This window comes from Megalopta genalis, chromosome 2 (assembly GCF_051020955.1).
Source record: "Megalopta genalis isolate 19385.01 chromosome 2, iyMegGena1_principal, whole genome shotgun sequence".
In the NCBI taxonomy this organism is placed as follows: Eukaryota; Metazoa; Arthropoda; class Insecta; order Hymenoptera; family Halictidae; genus Megalopta; species Megalopta genalis.
In genome coordinates this window covers 7212331-7230488 of record NC_135014.1, presented here as the reverse complement: position 1 = coordinate 7230488, position 18158 = coordinate 7212331, and the positions used below count along the sequence as shown (strand labels likewise).

The window sequence follows — 18158 nt, the reverse complement described above, 5'->3', positions numbered from 1 at the left end:
GCACTAAATACAGTAAATTCTCCCTAATTGACGCTCGGATTATGCACAAAGATGGACAATTTGGGAAGAGAAGACACGACTATTCACCGATTGCTAACAATCGGTGTCTACAAAAAACGAGCCGCGAGGCTCGAATAATCGTATCTCTTCTTTCGAAATTGTCCATTTCAATGAGCGTCAATTAGGGAGAATTTACTGTACTCCATCTCCAACAAAAATGAGCAAAAATCCAAAACTAAACATTCAACAGCAATCTTTCCCGTATGCATCCTCTATCCGAGTTTTTTCCCGGAGATCCTGAAGCGTCCTGCGAACAGGCTAAACTCCGTGCGAATCGATCTATTTTCGGATCGGCGAAATTTTTAGCCGACCGGATCAGCTCTAGCAGAGAAAAAGTTTTGGAATGGTTGATATCCGCGCGCGGTTTCGCGTGTTCTTTCTCAGACGCGGAGTCTTCGATGGTTCCGGCTCTGTCTTGCTCGCCGGCGCGGCGTTGTCACTTTCTCTATCGTCGGGCTGGTCGGGTCGTCTCGCACTCGTTTGATCCTCGGCTGGCTGGCAGGTTTCAGGCAGGCTTCGGGCAGGCTCAGGCAGCTTCTCGTCTGGGAGGTTTGGACGGCTGACGATAGCGGAGCCACCGTCCGGGGCAGCGGCCAAGAGGGGCCGGTGCGGCTGCTCGCGTCCGCTCGCGGCGGCTCGGCTCCGCCGCTGGTGGCCGGCGCGCGTGTTTCTCTCCCTTCGGCTTACAGCATCCGTCGGAGCTTCTCCTCTCTCCGCCTACGCGGTGCGAGTGTGCCGTGTGCGCCAGTGCGCCCGCAAGCCCGCAAGTTCGCGCTCCGCCACGCAGCCCAAGCTCTCTCTACCCGCGCGCTGATCGGCCACGTTCGTCAGCCGGGCCCCACGGAAAAAGGCACCGGGGCCGCGCGCGAGCCGAGAGAATTATACAGGACGATTTGTTATTTCAATTTTTCGACTAAAAACATAATCAAACCAGTTAGTAAACGAACGAACGAACGAACGGGCCGGGACGGGGCGAGAAGCACCAGACTAATTTTATCTAAGTACACACAACCGCGAGCGCACACCGGGGGAGGAAAGTAGACACCACGTACGACGATCGGGAACATCGCCTTTTTTTTTGCCGATCACCGGGACTCCTAGGAGAACAGAAACGACGTGCTTCGGTGGTGATTCTATTTGCGCCGAGAGATTACCAAAAGACACTCGAACGCGCGCGCGACCCTCGATCGCGTCCGACGAAACCGTGATCAAACAGTTCCATCTGCAAAACGATCTCGGACGCGGGAGCTTGCAGTGACCGTGACCAAGAAGAGGATTTTACCACGCCGCACGGACTGCCGCCGACGAGTGCGCCGACTAAATTTTTGTGAACACCCTACGAGCACGTCTCGAATTCTTCCCCGATTGGAATCGAACACACAGGTGAGTCCACCAACCGAGGATTATTCTTCTGAGTTTGCAAGGATCTTTTTGTTCCGTTATCATCTTTGGTTCACGAGGCGGCCGGCCCTACGGCGGAACTGTCCCGAAGAATTCTTCCCGACCTCCGCGGCGAACCGCGTGCCGATTTATTTGTCAATTGTTTTTCGTTTCGTTCTCCGTTGTCACGAACCTCTCGATTACGAAGCTGTCTGTCAACCGTTCCGCGGCAAAGTGTCATCTCGGAACGCAGTTGGTGGCTGACTTGCCGCGGTTCTAGTTTTCGTTTTCTTTGAATCTTGTTGGAGAAAAATGTCGTCAACTTTGCATGCTTTTTGTGCATTGAACATTGGATTCGGAAAGGTAGCGACCGCTTTCGATGTTTTCTCTCTCGAACAAGTGCTCGGAAATATTCGGAAAAATTGTTGTCTTCGAGTCCGTTGCTTCTTTCTGTGATTGGGAAAGGTTTCAGTGCGACGAGCAGACGTTCCTTCGGCGATTAGGCGATTTTCTTTCCGCCCGAGCGCTTTGTCTGTCGTCCACGGATACATTCCCCTTGTAGTAGGTTCCTCGTCGCAGGTCTTTGATTGTGGTGCAATTTACGGTGACAGTGTGCAGTGGTGATGGTGTTAATTGTGGCCCGAGCAACTAACGTGACGTAATCGTTAAACGAACACGGAAAAAATCGGGAACGCCGAGCAATCGTTGCGGGTGATATTTAATAAAACTAGTGGATAGAGTGCTCGCTGGCTTTTCGAGACTTTTCGGCGGCGACGTAAGAACACGCGTGTGCGTAATATTAAGTGTAAAGAAATCCGATCGGAACGACGATCGTTGATAAAGTGCCGGTTACGAATTAATGCGCGGTTATTAAATTGAAATGCGATCGGAGGCGGCGATGAAACGAATATCGGAGTCACGTGGCCGCTTAATTAAAATAACACGAACACGAATGTTTTATTCGCCATCTATTAACATTTCCGAATGTGTAACGTTAATGTGCCGCGCGTTAATGAAATCGGTTTAACGAGAGCAAAACGCGGACTTATTGTGCGGATGTGAATGAAATTTTGCGAAATCTCGCCGAGATTACCGAGTTTATGAAAATGAAAAATGACTTCCGCGGGAAACGGAATTGAAATCGGATCGATCTTTCCGTCAACGTTTCTTCCATCGAACTCCATTTCAGATTTGTGAAAGAAAAGAATGTACCGTCAAAGATTACGGAAAAGAATTTAACAAATTATATGTCGCGCAGAATTTACAACGTAAACGATCTGCGAGACACGAATCTAGTGAGCCATCCTTATGCTTCTCCGTCGAAGTAGATATGGCCAGTTCTTATCCGACATAAGTAGATTCACTCGAAGTTGTCCACCGACGCGCGACGGCAACGGAATAGACAGGCACGTGTCGAGAAAACTAATAAATACGAATAGTGCGGAAAGTGTTGTTCATAAAAATCTGGTGTCCGTATAATATTCAATTAAATAAATATTCGTGCTTATTCAATTCAATAAATACACTAGTCACAAGCCTGCCTTGAAATCTTCTAAAATATACATCGAATAATACACATCGGCTTTCGTTGTACCAAATCTATTCGATCAAAATAAAATCGAAATATAATTGGTCATTAACTGTTAACACCTAACATTCTATTTTAAATAAACTCCGTCTCTTGAAGCATTAAAATCTTTGAACCGCGATGTATTAAACATAAAATAGTTCGACATCAACTAGTTCAAAATAAACTGCGTTTTCTATTGCGTGTAACAGAAACTTGTTAACGCGAATACTTGGAAATCACTTGTTGATAAAATTTCACATTCCCCGCGTCCGAGATACGAGAGAATAGTGCACGATAATTTTCTTCGGAGCCCCATCGGCTATGAAAAATTCGAGCACTTCCACGATGCTACAAAGATCCCTTGATCCTAGCGAACGTCCCCGTCGAACTGAGGGTCCGGAAATGAATATCCAGCTTGAATCGCAAACCCGGTATAACCAGTTTCGTCCGTTCGAGAAGGGTTGGGCGAGAAAAATGCACGGGTAAGCAGTCGTGCAGGAAGGGTTACTGACGGAACACCGCTCGGATGCGTTCTGTTGTCGAAATGCCGCGTGGCAGTCAACGACGCGATCGATGACCGCGTATAAACAGCTAATAATCAAACGAATCGTGTCATAAACAATTCCATGGCCAGACCGCCGGAGTGGTAGTAAAAGTATAAATGAGTTTCGATCGGGAGTGGGGTCGCACGGTCATGCGTGGGGTGGCCGCTTCGAAAATCGCGAACAAAACTGGACTGGTATAAAAAATTTGCATCGGCGCCGATTGTATCCAGATCTTCTTTACATCGGTACCTAAACGCTCTCCTATCTCTTCGCTCAACTACTACTCTAGCACTACGATAGTTCGGTCTAGGAAAATATAAGGATATTTGCAGCGAATTGCAAATAAATTGCGCTGTCGTTTTCTTGTATTCGTTGACCAGAATATTTGATTTTCACCGAACTGCCAGTCCAGCATAGCGCAGCAGTTTAATCCATGGAAATAGTACGACATTTCCAACAAATGTAGTACTATCATCTTTTCTGCCTCAACCCTATCACGCCTTGTATTTTTTTCGTCCGACTATTCGATCACGGTCTAGTCTAGGAATTTTGCAAGAAATTGCATTATTAGATGAAATCATCGTCTCTGTCTCGACGCTGTAGCGTTCCGCATCGCTTGATCCTGATTTTTAATTTCGCTCCTCCGAGCGAGGAACTTAGAAAAGAGGCGCAACAAGCCTGAAAAGGTAGACGTCAGCCGCTGATTAACTCGAACGGAAGATTTCATTGTTTTCAAATCGGACGCTGATCAGACAGCAGCCGGAGGTCTGAGTCATCATGTGCGTGCAGACTTCGCGTAGCTCGGCATTGAATCTTCGTGCACAGTGGAACGAGTAGTTGGCCACCCACGTTCTTGCTTTGAAAAGCTGAATAGCGATTCCGCGCGCTCGAAGATTTCGTTGTTACTCTCGATTGTATTAAATCCTTTCGTTTCTACTCCCGATTGTGCACATCGCGGCCAATCTGCGAGGATGTTCGGCATTGCAGTGCCGAGGGCTACAATGCTCGATTCGCTCGTTTCATTCCGCGACACACTGCGAACGCGGAGCTACGCTCTTGCTAGCTGTTTCTGATTACGAGGCTACTCGAAAGTTTTTCCCGTATTCCCAATTAGGAGCATCCCTGTTTCATGCCTCGGAATTTTTGTACGAAATTTCCTAACTTTCGCCATTCCCCGAATCAGCAACTCTGCTTTTTCAAACAGGAGAGTTTGGAAATTTCGTTGACTTGATGAAATCGTCACGGTAACATTGAGAACGTCCAGCGCGCCGCGTCTTTCTACGTTACGTGAATCTTTATTTGCTCTGCATGGTTATTATTGGCAAAATATTTACTTGAAAAATCATATTTATCCTTCGTTTACCATATGTCACAATTACGTTTCGCCACTGTCGCCGCTGTTTACATGATCAATTTGAAGCAGCTAAATCGGATTTCGAACCCTTATCCGATGTCAATATTTCCGGAGCGAAGTTTCCAGTATTCCAGTGTGTTTGTCACACAGATTGCCAAGCTTTCCAAAACAGCCAGAAACGTGTGTCCATAAAAATCTCGGGAAATACACTTTTTCTCGGAGAACGTCCCGCAAATAGCTCGGACGGGAATGTAAAATAGAATCCGCAAACACGTTGGCCCGGGGTCCTGCTAAGTGGTAGCAAACAGGGTGAAAGTGATCTTGCTGGTCGGATTGCAACGGGAGCGACAGTGTCACGTTCGGCGCATCAAAGATCGATCAGCTTTGGAAAGACCGAAAGAAAAGAAAAGAAAAGGAAAGAAAAAGCGCGGAATGCGCCGGCAGCAATGCATACCGATCCTATGAAAAATGGACGAGGTCGTCCTCGATGTTGTCTTCGTTTGGTGGGAGTCTGGTCGTGGTCTAAGTGGGGGATATGTGTGTTCCGAGGGTGAACGGTACGATAACGTCGAGCAGGTCGACACGCGATGTATCGGTCGCTGAAGAGAGAAAAAAAGGGGTGGGGGATGAGGTAGAAGATTGAAGGTTGCCCACGAAAGAATCGAAAGTCCCGTCGATCTAGAAAAAGACTGAGAGAAAGAGATCCGAATAGAAAAAAGAAGAAAGAGAGAAAAAGAGAGGGAGAGAAAAGTAGATAGATAGAGAGAGAGAGAGAGAGAGAGAGAGAGATACGATCGAAAGAACAAGAAAAAGTAGGAGGATAAGAGGGGTTGGGGTTAGTCGTGGTTGCTTGTAAGGGGTTAGTCCATAGAAAAGAGAGGAAGACGTAACGAGTGAGAGGTTAGGCGAGTAGCAGGAAGGGGTGGTAGGTTTGTATCGAAGGTGGAAGGGGGATAGTGCTAGATCGCCGGGTGGGATGGAAGGAAAAGTTAGGCTCGTGGGTGGGGGTTAGGAGGAGGCGAGGGTGAGTGGGTTAACTGCAAAACCCGATCGTCCGTGTTTTTATCTTAAGACGACTCTCCGGCTAGAATCAGCGTGGGAGACGGAGAAGAAGGGGATCCTCGGTGGTTCTGGAAGGGGTTCTTCCCGACGTTCGCGTCCGACTGGAGGGGTATAGAAACGACAGCGACGGTGGCGGCGGCGGCGACGGTGGCGGTGGCGGCGTCGGCGGCGTCGACGGTGGTGGCGTCGGCGGCGGCAGTGTCGGGATCGGCGTGCATCACGGGGTATAGAGAGTAGAGAGTCTCCTGGTGGTGGTAGTGCTGGACCGGCTGGCGGTGGGTGGGGGTGACAGTTTTGCTCCTACGGAAGAAATGGTGGGGATAAGACTACCCTCGGAGGCAGGAGTGCGTTTGCGCCGCCACCGTGGAGGTGGCATCGGCTGCTAAGGGTTGCTTATTCGCCCCAGTCCCTGGCGGCGGAGGGGTGGTCTCTCTCTCGCCCGCTGACGACGGGGGTGGGGAACCCCTCGTCCCCGACTGCAGGGTTAGGGTGGTCTTTAGGTCTGTCAGTAGCAAAGCGGCGGCCTCATCATACGGAGCTGCCGGGCTGACCAGCCAGGCCGAAATCACTTAAGACGCGTACACCTTGTAACATAACTACCGTAGAGGCGGCGCGCGCGCGCTACCGCGTCGCTCGCACCTACACCCGAACGCGTACATACATGCACGCGGATACATTGACCCAACCATACCTACATGCACACCTCGTCGACACACGCGCACCGCGGACACACGTAAACACGTACGCGCGCGCTACCGATCGCATATGTATATATAAACGTCCCGTGGAACCGCCGAACGCTGGCACACTCGGACGCACACAGACGCGCGCGCGTAACCGCCAAATCATCCAGCTCGATCCGCATCACGTTGATCCGCCACACGGTCGTGCTGCTGTGACACGCGGGCACTGGTGATATAAATGCATGCGCACACCGACGCGTACCACCGCGAGCCACACACGCAGTCACCGGCGTTCTTATATACGCGCGCCCTAAGGACACGAAGGAGCAAACGTCGTGCGAAGACGCGTGCGTGAAGTTGGTGGTGCACGAGGGCTTAGGAACAGAGAGGTGCCGCGTCCCTAATCAGTGGTGGTCCCTTTGGATGATCGCAGAAGCCCGGTGATACTTGTTAGTGGTGGACGCGTGGAACCTAGAGACCGGATATACAGTCTGTGTGTTTGATTGATACCTACCGTTCTACCTATTGTTTCGTGATCGTCGTCCAAGTCGACGTAACCGCATCGATCATGACGAACAGACGATCGTGGATCATTTAGCGGTCGTCACGTTTTTCTTTCGTTTTTATTTTTCATTTGTGAATGCGAACTGTACCGATACGCCGGGCCCCGAACATGAAGCTAAGATGACGGAACGGTATCGTGGAGATATCGGGTACAGTGTGCAAGGACATTGCGAGGCTGCTACCGGCTGCTGAAGGCAGCGGGTCCCTCCGCCTCGTCACGACTGTCTAGTGCTTCGTCGGCCTTCGACCAAGACTGTTCTGTGTTCCTACGTAACTTCCTCTTTCGTGCCACTCGACTGTTTAGCAACTAAGCCTCGCGTAACCCAACGTAGTCGTCGTCGTCGTCGTCGTCGTCGTCGTCGTCGTCGTCGTCGTGGTCGTGAGTCAGTGTAACACGTGCAGTTTTATCATCCGGATAACGTGCCGCTGCCGATTCTGAATAAGGTAATCCACCGTGATGGTCTGTTGACATGTGTTCACCGGTCTGACGGATCTCAGCGACCGATGTCCTGAAAATCGACGCTCGCTATTCTTTGGACTTTCGGTCGGCCCCCCAGTGTGTTTTGCGAGTGTTGCTTAGACACATAGAAACTCGGCGGTACTCAGTCTCCTTCGTCGAATCCGTCGATCCTGATCACGGCTCGAATTCGAACGGGCAGTTAAGCCTTCGATGGGAATTGTTTCTAGTTTTATTCTCGTCATTTGTTCAGTGCGCCTGGATCGACCATCTCGGGGACGAATTCGTCCATCCAACGAATTCGCTGTGCGACGAAACGAACCCGGCCGTATCGCCGAGTTTTTTCTCGCGGTTCTCCTTTGAATCGGACCCGAAGCATTCGGTTGTTCAAGTCGTTATCTCCGGTCACTGTGAATTGTAATTTTAATGGAGCAGCGTTTCGCCGCGCGAACAGGTTATTCGGGAGTGATTGCGTGCTGTTTTCCGATGCTGAATGAACGCGTTCCGCGTCCGCCCGACACAGAGGGGAAAAAATACACGCTTACTTGTTGGACCGTCCTGAAAAGAGCAACGGACCCGTATTATTCGGCCGGTGTTTAATTGAGATTTAATTGATCCCTCCATTATTCATCGCGATCGTCAATGAGCCGTTTATACGGTGTGCGCTATCGGTGTTTCACTTTCGTTCCCATCAAATTCTTACTGCGAAATATAATTTATGCTTTCTGTGTTGTGTGTTCTTGTTTTATTTATTTTCTTATCATTATCCTTTGTTCTCCTTATCACACGGTGATCGTACAAGTATCTATAGACCGCTTTCGTTGAACGAACGTTTGCGCCGAGTCGTTTCTTTCTTGCTCATAAAAAGGAATCGCGAAATAATTAGAAAAAGTACTTGTACGGTTACGACATTTTGCACCCTGTGTTACCATTTATATGTTATTATTGCTTTTTCGTCTAGTCGGTGATCCGCAGGAGTGAACCGTGTCGAACGAGACAAAAAAATTATGCTACTCTCACATCGAAGAAGGGACGTTGTCGCAACAACGATTGATCATTACGGGAACGAGCTACTTAACGCAAAGTCGAGAGAACAATAGATACGGTGCGACGATCCGGTAATCATTTTAAACCCACCTCATCGTCTGTTGCGTCAGAAGTGCTCCGTATTCAGCAACAGTCTCCGTCTTCGATACACTTCGCCGTCATTGTTGCTTGATTTTCGTCCGTCGCGCAGCGAGCCTCTCCGAACGATCGTTTACTCGACAGATTCCGCAACGAATGATCGATCAAAACAGTTTCTCGTAAAAAAATCGCAAGCTGGTACACGGTTCGCTCACGAATATCATCGAGCGCATCGTTTTCGAAGCACAACCACGGGAGATTGATTATCTTCGAAAAAATCAGCGAACTCGGAAATTCCGATTAAATGAAACAAATCTCATTTCGAGGAAAAATAATCGCGCGTTTCGAGTCGTAACGTCGAGAAATTATAGAAAAGTCCGCGGTTGATTCTCTTGCCGGTGGGTGGGGTGACCGTGGTACCCCATGAACCTTTTTTGACGAATGATAACGAGGGGATATTTATTACTGCAGAATTTTCATGCGAACACAAACGTTTTAGGAGCTAGCTTAAACTACTACGACGAATATCCGTTTCTATCATGGCCTGTGATGTCATCGTAACGTAAAACTATTTTCAGTAAAATTCCTCAGTTCGCTGTTTCGTGCAGTTCAAATTCGCAGTTCATTCGCTACGGATAAAATTTCACCTATGCGACAAGAAGAACACGTCGCGAGAAAATATGCATCGCAGCAATTAACGTTAGAAATGCCGAGCAATCGACGCGGCCTGCTATCATCAGTCCTCCGTAAAGATTATAAAAATGCATTGATCAAAAATTTCGCACGCTTTTTATTGTTGTAAACGCGCTGTAAAAGCTGGCGACTTCGATAGTTCCAATATAAGAAATTTGAAAATGATTTTACTGATTCGTCTGGCATTTCCAGTTTTCATACGACAGATTCGTACACGAACGAGAATAATCGCGATTTCCATGTTACGAATAGCGCGTCGAGCCTACCGGAGACTTAACTACAACAGCGTCTCCGTCTTAGTAGTATCAGATGCGTCGAGTCGGACAACGGGAGTCTGTCAAGTCGAGCCAAACCGGCGCCAGTAACGAATTCCGTTCGCCGGGACATTAAAGTTCCGCCACAGAGAATTATATTTGTTGTGATCGATAGTTCAGTCCCCGTTCGCCGAGTGTCGACTGTCTGACTATACTGTCCCCGGATGGTTTATTCATCGGAAACGAGCGACCACCGTATATTTTTCAGCTTTTAATCATTCCCAGACCGTCTCGGCTCTCCGCAGTCCGAGAAACTCCTTGTCCATTTTGACAGGTTCCGTTGATCGGCGATTACGAGCAGAAAATTAATTGCTTGTCGATCTACGCCATTTCGTTTCAACTTCCAACAGTAGGCAGCCCCTTGCTGTTTTCTTCGCGAGTACGGTTATTAGAACGTCTATTACCGCATTACACGTATACATTTAGTTCGATGCTCGATGACGAAATAATAGAAATTGATTTCGACTCTGGAACGAAAGGAATGGCACTTGTACTTAACAGGTTCTGTTCGAAATCTTTCTATCTGACTCGGTATTTTACGGCTAAGGATTCGTGGCAAATAATTCCGTTTTACAAACTTGATCGGCGCTTGAGTAGCCGAGCTCGTTTCTCTACCTCGTTCGAATTTTGTAATTAATTCGTTGTTCGGATACTTTGCTCACGCCGACTTTAAATCCAAGATGAATATTTTCAATACCGTAATAATTTCGCTCGTTGACAATGGCAAGTTTGCTACTACTTTTTAGGAAATGATATTCGTAGGTTGGTAACTTTCGAAATTCTGAAATACGATAACGCAGAAAGCTTTCGTAAAATTGCGAACTCGATCGAGCATCTCGGATTTCGAGGATCGGACGCGATTTTGCATGACGGAAGGGCTCGCTCGGGATTAATCGGCGAGCTGTAGAGAGCTGCACCCTTCCGGGCGCCGGAGAAAACTGTCGAGCCCTTCTTCGATAATTCTTCCGACTCGTAAGGGACCTTTGACCTATAATCAACGAACGTGTCGAACAATACGGGCCAGCTGTCACTGTCCCCGTCTCTGTCGCTGTCTGTCGCGCGTTATCAACATCTGCCTCGTAAAGCAGACCGATCCCGGCCGTCGTGTGCGTGCACGCGTACATACACAGGGACGCGCGCGTAAACAACGGCGAACCCGGCATAATCTACGACAGATTCGGATTCAGAGTTTCACGCTTATCGGCCGGCACTACTTCCAATATTTGTTCCCGGCCGAAAGGCAGCCCGAGTGACTTTTATCAAATCGATGTACGCACTATCAACGAGAGAATGGGCTACCATGCTTCCCTCTCATGAAGAACGGGTTCCTCCGCGTCTGCGAACGTGGGGTTGTTAACCGCGTGACAGACGTCTCGATTCGATAAAGAAATCTTGCCGGAGGAACGGATCCGGGGATCTTTCTCTGTTCAGGAATTTTTGAAGCGAGAGCAACAACCGTGTCAATTTTATACACAATCTGAATTGTTTATCAATCTTTGAAAAAAATATCCGTGGTAGTACCAGGTCCAGTTGTGTCTGGGAAACACTTTAATTGACAATAAATAGATTCTAGAAATAACGATTTAACAGCAATTCAGAATAATAATAGAACATGGATGATTGGTTCCTGAAGCATCGTGACAATTATTTTAAAGAATTATTGGAAATTCACTTCACTTTTCTCACATTCTACATTAATTGCATTGCTAACGAATAAATCTGTTAAATAAAAGTTGCGAATTCTAAATGACATCGTATTTTGGTAAAAAATGTTGTTTCTTTCGTTTTGTTTTTTTAACGACGTTTATTCGTTTAGTATTTCGAGTACTTAAACGTCGTTTGAAACGGCACTTGTTATATTAGCGAACGATATTTTCTTCGGTGCAGTAAATGTGTTTAATTCCGTACTGAACTTTCTGGCCGTGATAAAGATTATAAAGCTCGTTGCTTCGAAGAATTCTTCGTTTCGTGTGCTTTTAATAACGTGTCGCAGAATATTTCATGTTCTCGCAACATTTTATCTTGATCGTTACGGATATTTTTGAACTGATGCAGACGTTGATTAATCGTCGCAAATTAAAAACTTGTGTAACTTTTTCGTAATAGTAAATTAGGGATTTACATTTTTCCTCATAAGGAATTTTGAAGAAACTGCAGAAGTTCGTATATTTATAATTAGATATAAATACGATTAGATATAATTTTTATGAAGAATACAATTTTCGGCATAGTACTTCCAGCGATCGGAGTTTAACCAAAGATTTGAATATTTTAACTTCAAGCCTCGAACATTATTAAATTTTGCGAAAGTGTAGACTTTATAGATATTACTCGCGTTTTATATGAATGTATAAAAATCCACGGTCTATGATACATAAAAGTCATTAAAACTTCGATAAAAAGTTTAGTCTCTTAGTTTTAGTCTCTTCGCTAATTGAGCCGTTTATTTTGAAAGTGGCATAAGTCACTTTACCGTAATGAAAAGTGGTGATTTTTTAATGTTTATACAAAATTATTTATACTGAGAAAAATATCAGTATCCTGAGATAACAAATACAAGTAAATCTTCTCGAAAGTTAGCATCCATATTTTTAATTATTCGACTTAATTTAAATATATCGACTTGAAAACAAAGTGACTTATGCCACTTTCAAAATAAACGGCTCAATTATAAGATTGAAATTGTTTTCGTGTAAAATGTTTTATTACTTTACATTTTCATATGTTGACGCTTTCGTTCAGAAAGAATGCCCATTCACAAAGTATAAGATAGAAAAAAACAAAGTTCTATCTTTTCCGAAATGAGGTCTAACTCGTTCGAGAGAGGATGTTCGGAATTAACCTTCGCGTTTCCCGTTGCCCGCTGTCTTACCTCTCCGGTTCTCTGCGTCGGTTCTTAATTAATTCCCCGAAAACTAATTTGCGAAAGGGATCACGTCAAATCTCTGTTCCGTGAGGTAGCGGAAGTTTTTCGCCGGGGCAGGTATTGGAGGTTTAAAAGCGGACGAGTATAATAGAATACATCGTATAATGAAATCTCAGGATTCCGAATCCCATGGGTCGCGACGTGTTTCTCAAAGTTCTCGTTCACTTTGCCGCTGAAACTTGAGGCTGCGCGTCTCGGTTAAATTTCTACCGTGTTCCGAGGTGTGTCAAATGAAAAGTAACTCGCGATGACACTTTGTATTTTATAGGGGCTCGGTCTTCAGAGATCCGCTGACATTTACGGGAACACGCAGCATTCTGACGCATAAGAGAAAAGTGCCAAGAGCGCCAATTTTACAATTACAATATCCGTAATCTTTATTATAATCATCACTAAATATTCAACATTATTGCCATCGACATATGATAGGCTTTGTCAGTTACCAAATCTCTGTTATAATTTTATACATATAATTCATTATATTCGTAATTTCATTCTTTACGATTGTTGATTTTACGTAATAACAGCTCAAAGTAACAATACGTATAGTCTGTGTGCCCACTTTGATAAATCCAGGATCAATAGATACTATATTTTATATTCGATCGGTCTATTCGTATTCTTAAAAATAACATAACTTAATAATATTTCATGTAACATTTTTTAATTGCTCAGTTTGTCTGAAAAGTGTAGTTATTATTTATTCAATAGCACCGCAAGTGAATATTTAACTTCCTTGTTTAACAAGCAATTCAATGTGAGCTATGCTACATCTTTGATAAATTTTCTTCCAGAACTGTACAAACAATTAAAAAATAACATATTAAATTGAAGTTTTAGGATATTCGTACGATAGCCTATAAATTCGTCGTAAAGTCCAGTCTTCCGATTTTAAATGCGAAATTACGTGCCCGATGTCGTGAATGTCCGCGACGCGGAGCGGCGCAAGGATCGAACGATTAGGCGAGCTTCCAAACGCGGCGCGTTGCATCGGCACGCCGCAAGCTTTCAGAATTGCTATTGTCGGGTTATATCTTGGCAAGTGTTAGGCGCAACGACTGCTAAGCATTCCCAAATGGCGGCCGTTGTCAGGATTTGCTAAGTTTTGGACTACCGTGACGTATCTTAACGTATCCTCGTCATCGTCGTAGTAAACACTGTGCGACGCGAGCCGAAAGTTTCGCCGGGCATGATCGTAGAGCCTAATCTCCTGAGACATAAAGAAGTCGCAGGCTGGGCGGCATACGAATCAAGCAGACTCGGGAAGGCAGCTTTTGTTCCGAGGATAGCGTGTTCTGTCAATTCAGCCAACTTTTAAGAAAACGTTCCGCCGTCGATAAAAACGCGTAAAAATAATTTCGAACGTATTATTCAATATCGTCTACTCAGACTGTTTCCAGCACCGAATTGAACAATCGGCGAACACACAGGTAATCTATTGGGTTAGCAACTAAGTAATTGCCGATTTCAGTTATATATGTCTCTCACTTCCATTTTTATGATACCCGTAAATGTTATATTATAAAATTATTATTATTATTATTATTATGTTATTTTTTGTTATCCGTGAATGTTAGCAACTGGACAAATTGAATGCAGCGGTCAAGGAAAAGCGACCAGAATTGGTCAATCGTAAAGGTGTCATTTTCCAGCAGGACAATGCTAAGCCGCGCACGTCTTTGTCCACTCGGCAAAAATTGATGGATATTGGTTGGGAATTGATGTTACACCCACCATATAGCCCTGATCTCGCGCCATAGGATTACCACTTATTTCGATCCCTGGACAACTCCCTTCGTGGTAAAACTTTTAATGATGATGAACGCTGTAAAATCTCACTTAACTCAGTTTTTGACCGAAAAGGATCAGACTTTCTGCGAGCGTGGAATTTTCAAGTTGTCAGAGAGATGGCAAAAGGTTATCGAACAAAATGGAAAATACATTACAGATTAAACCTCATTCCAAGTAAAAAAAAATTGTTATTTCATTGAACAAATCGGCAATTACTTAGTTGCCAACCCAATACATGAAATGTTATTTAGAAGTTTATGCGATCCATTCTTTCCGTTTATTGATGTGGTAGCACGTTCGCGCACATCGACAAATTATTTTGCTATTTTTCTTCGCGTTCTACGTCTATGTGGTAAGTAAAACATTTTGTTTGAGATAAAGGAAAATAATTGTATAAATTATCACCTAGAAAAGCAATAACTGATTAGCTTGTTGAAATATTTTGCCAAAATTATAGTATTTCCGTAAAATTGAAAATTCAACTGTGAGCGAAGAAACACTTTTCCGCTTTCTAAGACCGGAAGCAGATAAAACGTTCCGGGCAGATCGTTCTCAATGGCTGGTCATTTGAAGCGAGGCGTAGAAGCTATTTCGAAATCTCGTACGAAATCATAAAACACAGAAACAATAAACCCTGAAACCTTTCAATATTTTTATCAATCAGGACTCGACAACAGATCGCGTAACATCGATGCGCAAAACTGTATAAGAATTTCTATGGATTCGATTTTTTATTATGTCGAACGAATAGTGAAATAATGTTTTTCTGAAATAATATTCTGTCGGAAATCTGATATTTAATTCGGCGGAAAATAATTTTCGGTCAGTGTTTTTTCAATTTTTCGATCAGTTTTTGGGTTTCCGGGGAAAGAGAAGCCGGCCGAGAACGTATCGTGTGACTAACTGATAAATTCTTTCCGTCGCGTGGATTTTCTTGTTGCCGCGTTGCGCCGCTTACACCCAATTTTCGTCGTTGCTTTCGCTGCCGCTCACACCACCGTTTCCTGTTTCTTCATGCGACCAGCCAACCAGCGACGTTAGGGCGAAGCTCTTACGGCACAATGAGTATGCAAATAGGCCAGCATTCGGCTACATTTGTTTCAACGAGCTTAGGAGCGGCGCGCTGCTCCTTCGCGGAGGGTCGTAAAAGTTTACCGCATAGCCTCAAATCTTTCAAAAACAAGGGGGAGCTGCCCTTTGCACTCCACCACTTTTATTGTCTCGATTTCATTTTCACGGCTACGGCTACGGGGATCGTGTTCGCAACGAACGATCGTCACCGTGCTATTTATTTCGTCAACTCCTATAGCATTTCATTCACTCGCTGTAATTTTCGGAAACGAAGAATAATAGCGTTTCACGCGAGAACTACGAGTTTCGGATCTGTTCTGTCTAGTGGAGGAAATCGATAGAATAGCAAGCGGTTTTTTATACTTATTTTTATCTGTTTCCCGGGGTGAAACGTTCTTTAAAGGTGACGCGTGTTTTTTCTGCTCTTACACGTTTTAAGAACAACATTGCTCTCCGTTTTTTCGCGCACCGTGTGTATTTTATATAGGAGACACTTTTGTATTAATTTTTTAGAATTTCGTGTAATACTAAAAGCTATCGAATTTTTATTTGAAGCATAACTTGAGCAACGAACAACGAATACACATATATAGTTATTATTACTGGATGGTTAAGGCGAAGAGAATAAGAACTTTTAGTGGGGGAAATCGATAAAAGTAGCAGGCAATTTTTTATACTTATTTTTTATTGATTCTCCGGGATAAAACGTCCTTCAAACGTGACGTGTATTTTTTCTTCCTTTACGCGTTTTAAGAACAACATTGTTCTGGGTTTTCGCGCGCTCTGTGTATTCTACATAGAAAACATTTATGTATTAATTTTTCAGAATTTTATATGTGGTAGAAAAAGCTTCTGAATTTTTATTTGAAGCATTTATTTAAGCAACGAATTACGAATATATGTAATTATCATTACCGGATGGTTAAGGCGAGTGGAATACAAATTTGTAGTGGTCGATATCGATAAAAGTAGTAGGCTTATACTTATTTTTATCGATTCTCCGGGATAAAACGTTCCTTAAAAGCTTAGCGCGTATTTTTTTATCTTTCCATACTAATTAAGAACAACGTATAGCGGGGTTAAAAGTTATTAGAATAAAAACTTAATGATTTTTCATGCACTAGAAAACTGTTGGAGGCTATTTTAAGTAGAAAACATTCCTCTATCATTTTTCTACATGCGACTTCTCTGAATTATAAGTGAAAATGATTGAAAATTAAGAATTATTGAATTTTTATTCTGGCATATTTTCAGTACCAATAGAGTTTAAACATCGAATTAAATGTAGTGCTGCCGACGTGATTCAAACTAGAAATAGCATTTTTTCAGAGTTATTAAAATGTACGGTGAAATGATGGAAACCCCACTAGATGTCGTTGATAACCATACTCGGTACTTTACAGAACGTCAACTCAATAAGCAAGATGAAAAGCAACGTTCTCCAATTAGTACTAACGTTAAACTGTCAACGATATTCTGAATAAATATTTCGGGAAATTTTGTTTATTCTTCATTGATTTTTACTTAGCAATAATTGATGAAATAGAAAAATTTGGTGAATCTTTCAATATCAATCGATTAATTGGTTTTATTTTTTAACTGCATCGCATGTATGATGAAACGATCAACTAAATATCGTTGAAATTCCATATATATAAAGATATAGATATATATAAAGTTTTTTTAAGTTTCATATATAAAGATATATAGATATAAAGATTTTATATATATATATATATATATATATATATATATATATAAAATCTTTAGTGACCAACTTATCGCAAGCTTCGTTCCTAGTCGTTGTACAATTCGATGCAAGTCGATATCTCACGCGCGACCTGACGCGCACGGAAATACAGTCGATCATAAAACCAATTCTTCGATCGCAAGCAAATTTGAGAAATCGAGAAAGTTTCAGGTAAGCAAATTAGATCGTTTTTGTTCGGCAACCCTGTCGGTCTCTTTTGCCTGCGGGTAGATTCCCACGCGCTTCTTTAATCATCCTTTTACGGATTGCGAAAAACACGGCGAATACGCGGCGGGGCCGCCGATCGAACGCGGTGAACTCTTTGCAATTAATAATATCGGTAATTGGTGTACACATGTCGCGGCCGGTGAACTTCAAAGGTCATCGGCTGGCAGCCAGTTTAATTAACGCAATCAAATGAAAATATTCATGTGATGGTCGGCGTGTGCGCGAGCGTACGTGCACGAGCGAGTCGGTCGATCGCCGCCGCCTCCGCCACCCGCGAACTCATTATGCAAAAGTTCGTTGCATTCCCGTAATTTCAATATTCGTTCAATCCCCGAAAGGCTCCGGTCCAGTTAAATCGCGGCATTGACCCAGATCCAGCAATTTTGAGTACGGGGCTTCGCCATCCGCATTCTTCTATCGAAACCTCCGCAAGCTATCCCATAATTAAATTGCATTTAGCACGGGAGTCGCTGCACTTCATGGCCGAGCTGCGTGCGAAGAAGTACGTATCCTAAACTTGCGATGGTCTAAAACAGGGGTGTCAAACTCCAAAGCTATATATATAACTTGGGCCAAATAAACAAT

The 18158-nt window shown here is 44.2% G+C and overlaps 1 long non-coding RNA gene across 1 annotated transcript in view; it reads left to right on the top strand.

The window, feature by feature from the left end:
- Positions 1 to 733: 733 nt before the first annotated feature.
- LOC117218329 (uncharacterized) overlaps positions 734 to 18158 on the top strand; it is a 146652-nt gene continuing 129227 nt past the window's right edge. The window contains exon 1 of the long non-coding RNA XR_004489755.2: positions 734 to 1443. This is a non-coding gene — a long non-coding RNA (uncharacterized LOC117218329). The remainder of the gene's footprint in view (positions 1444 to 18158) is intronic.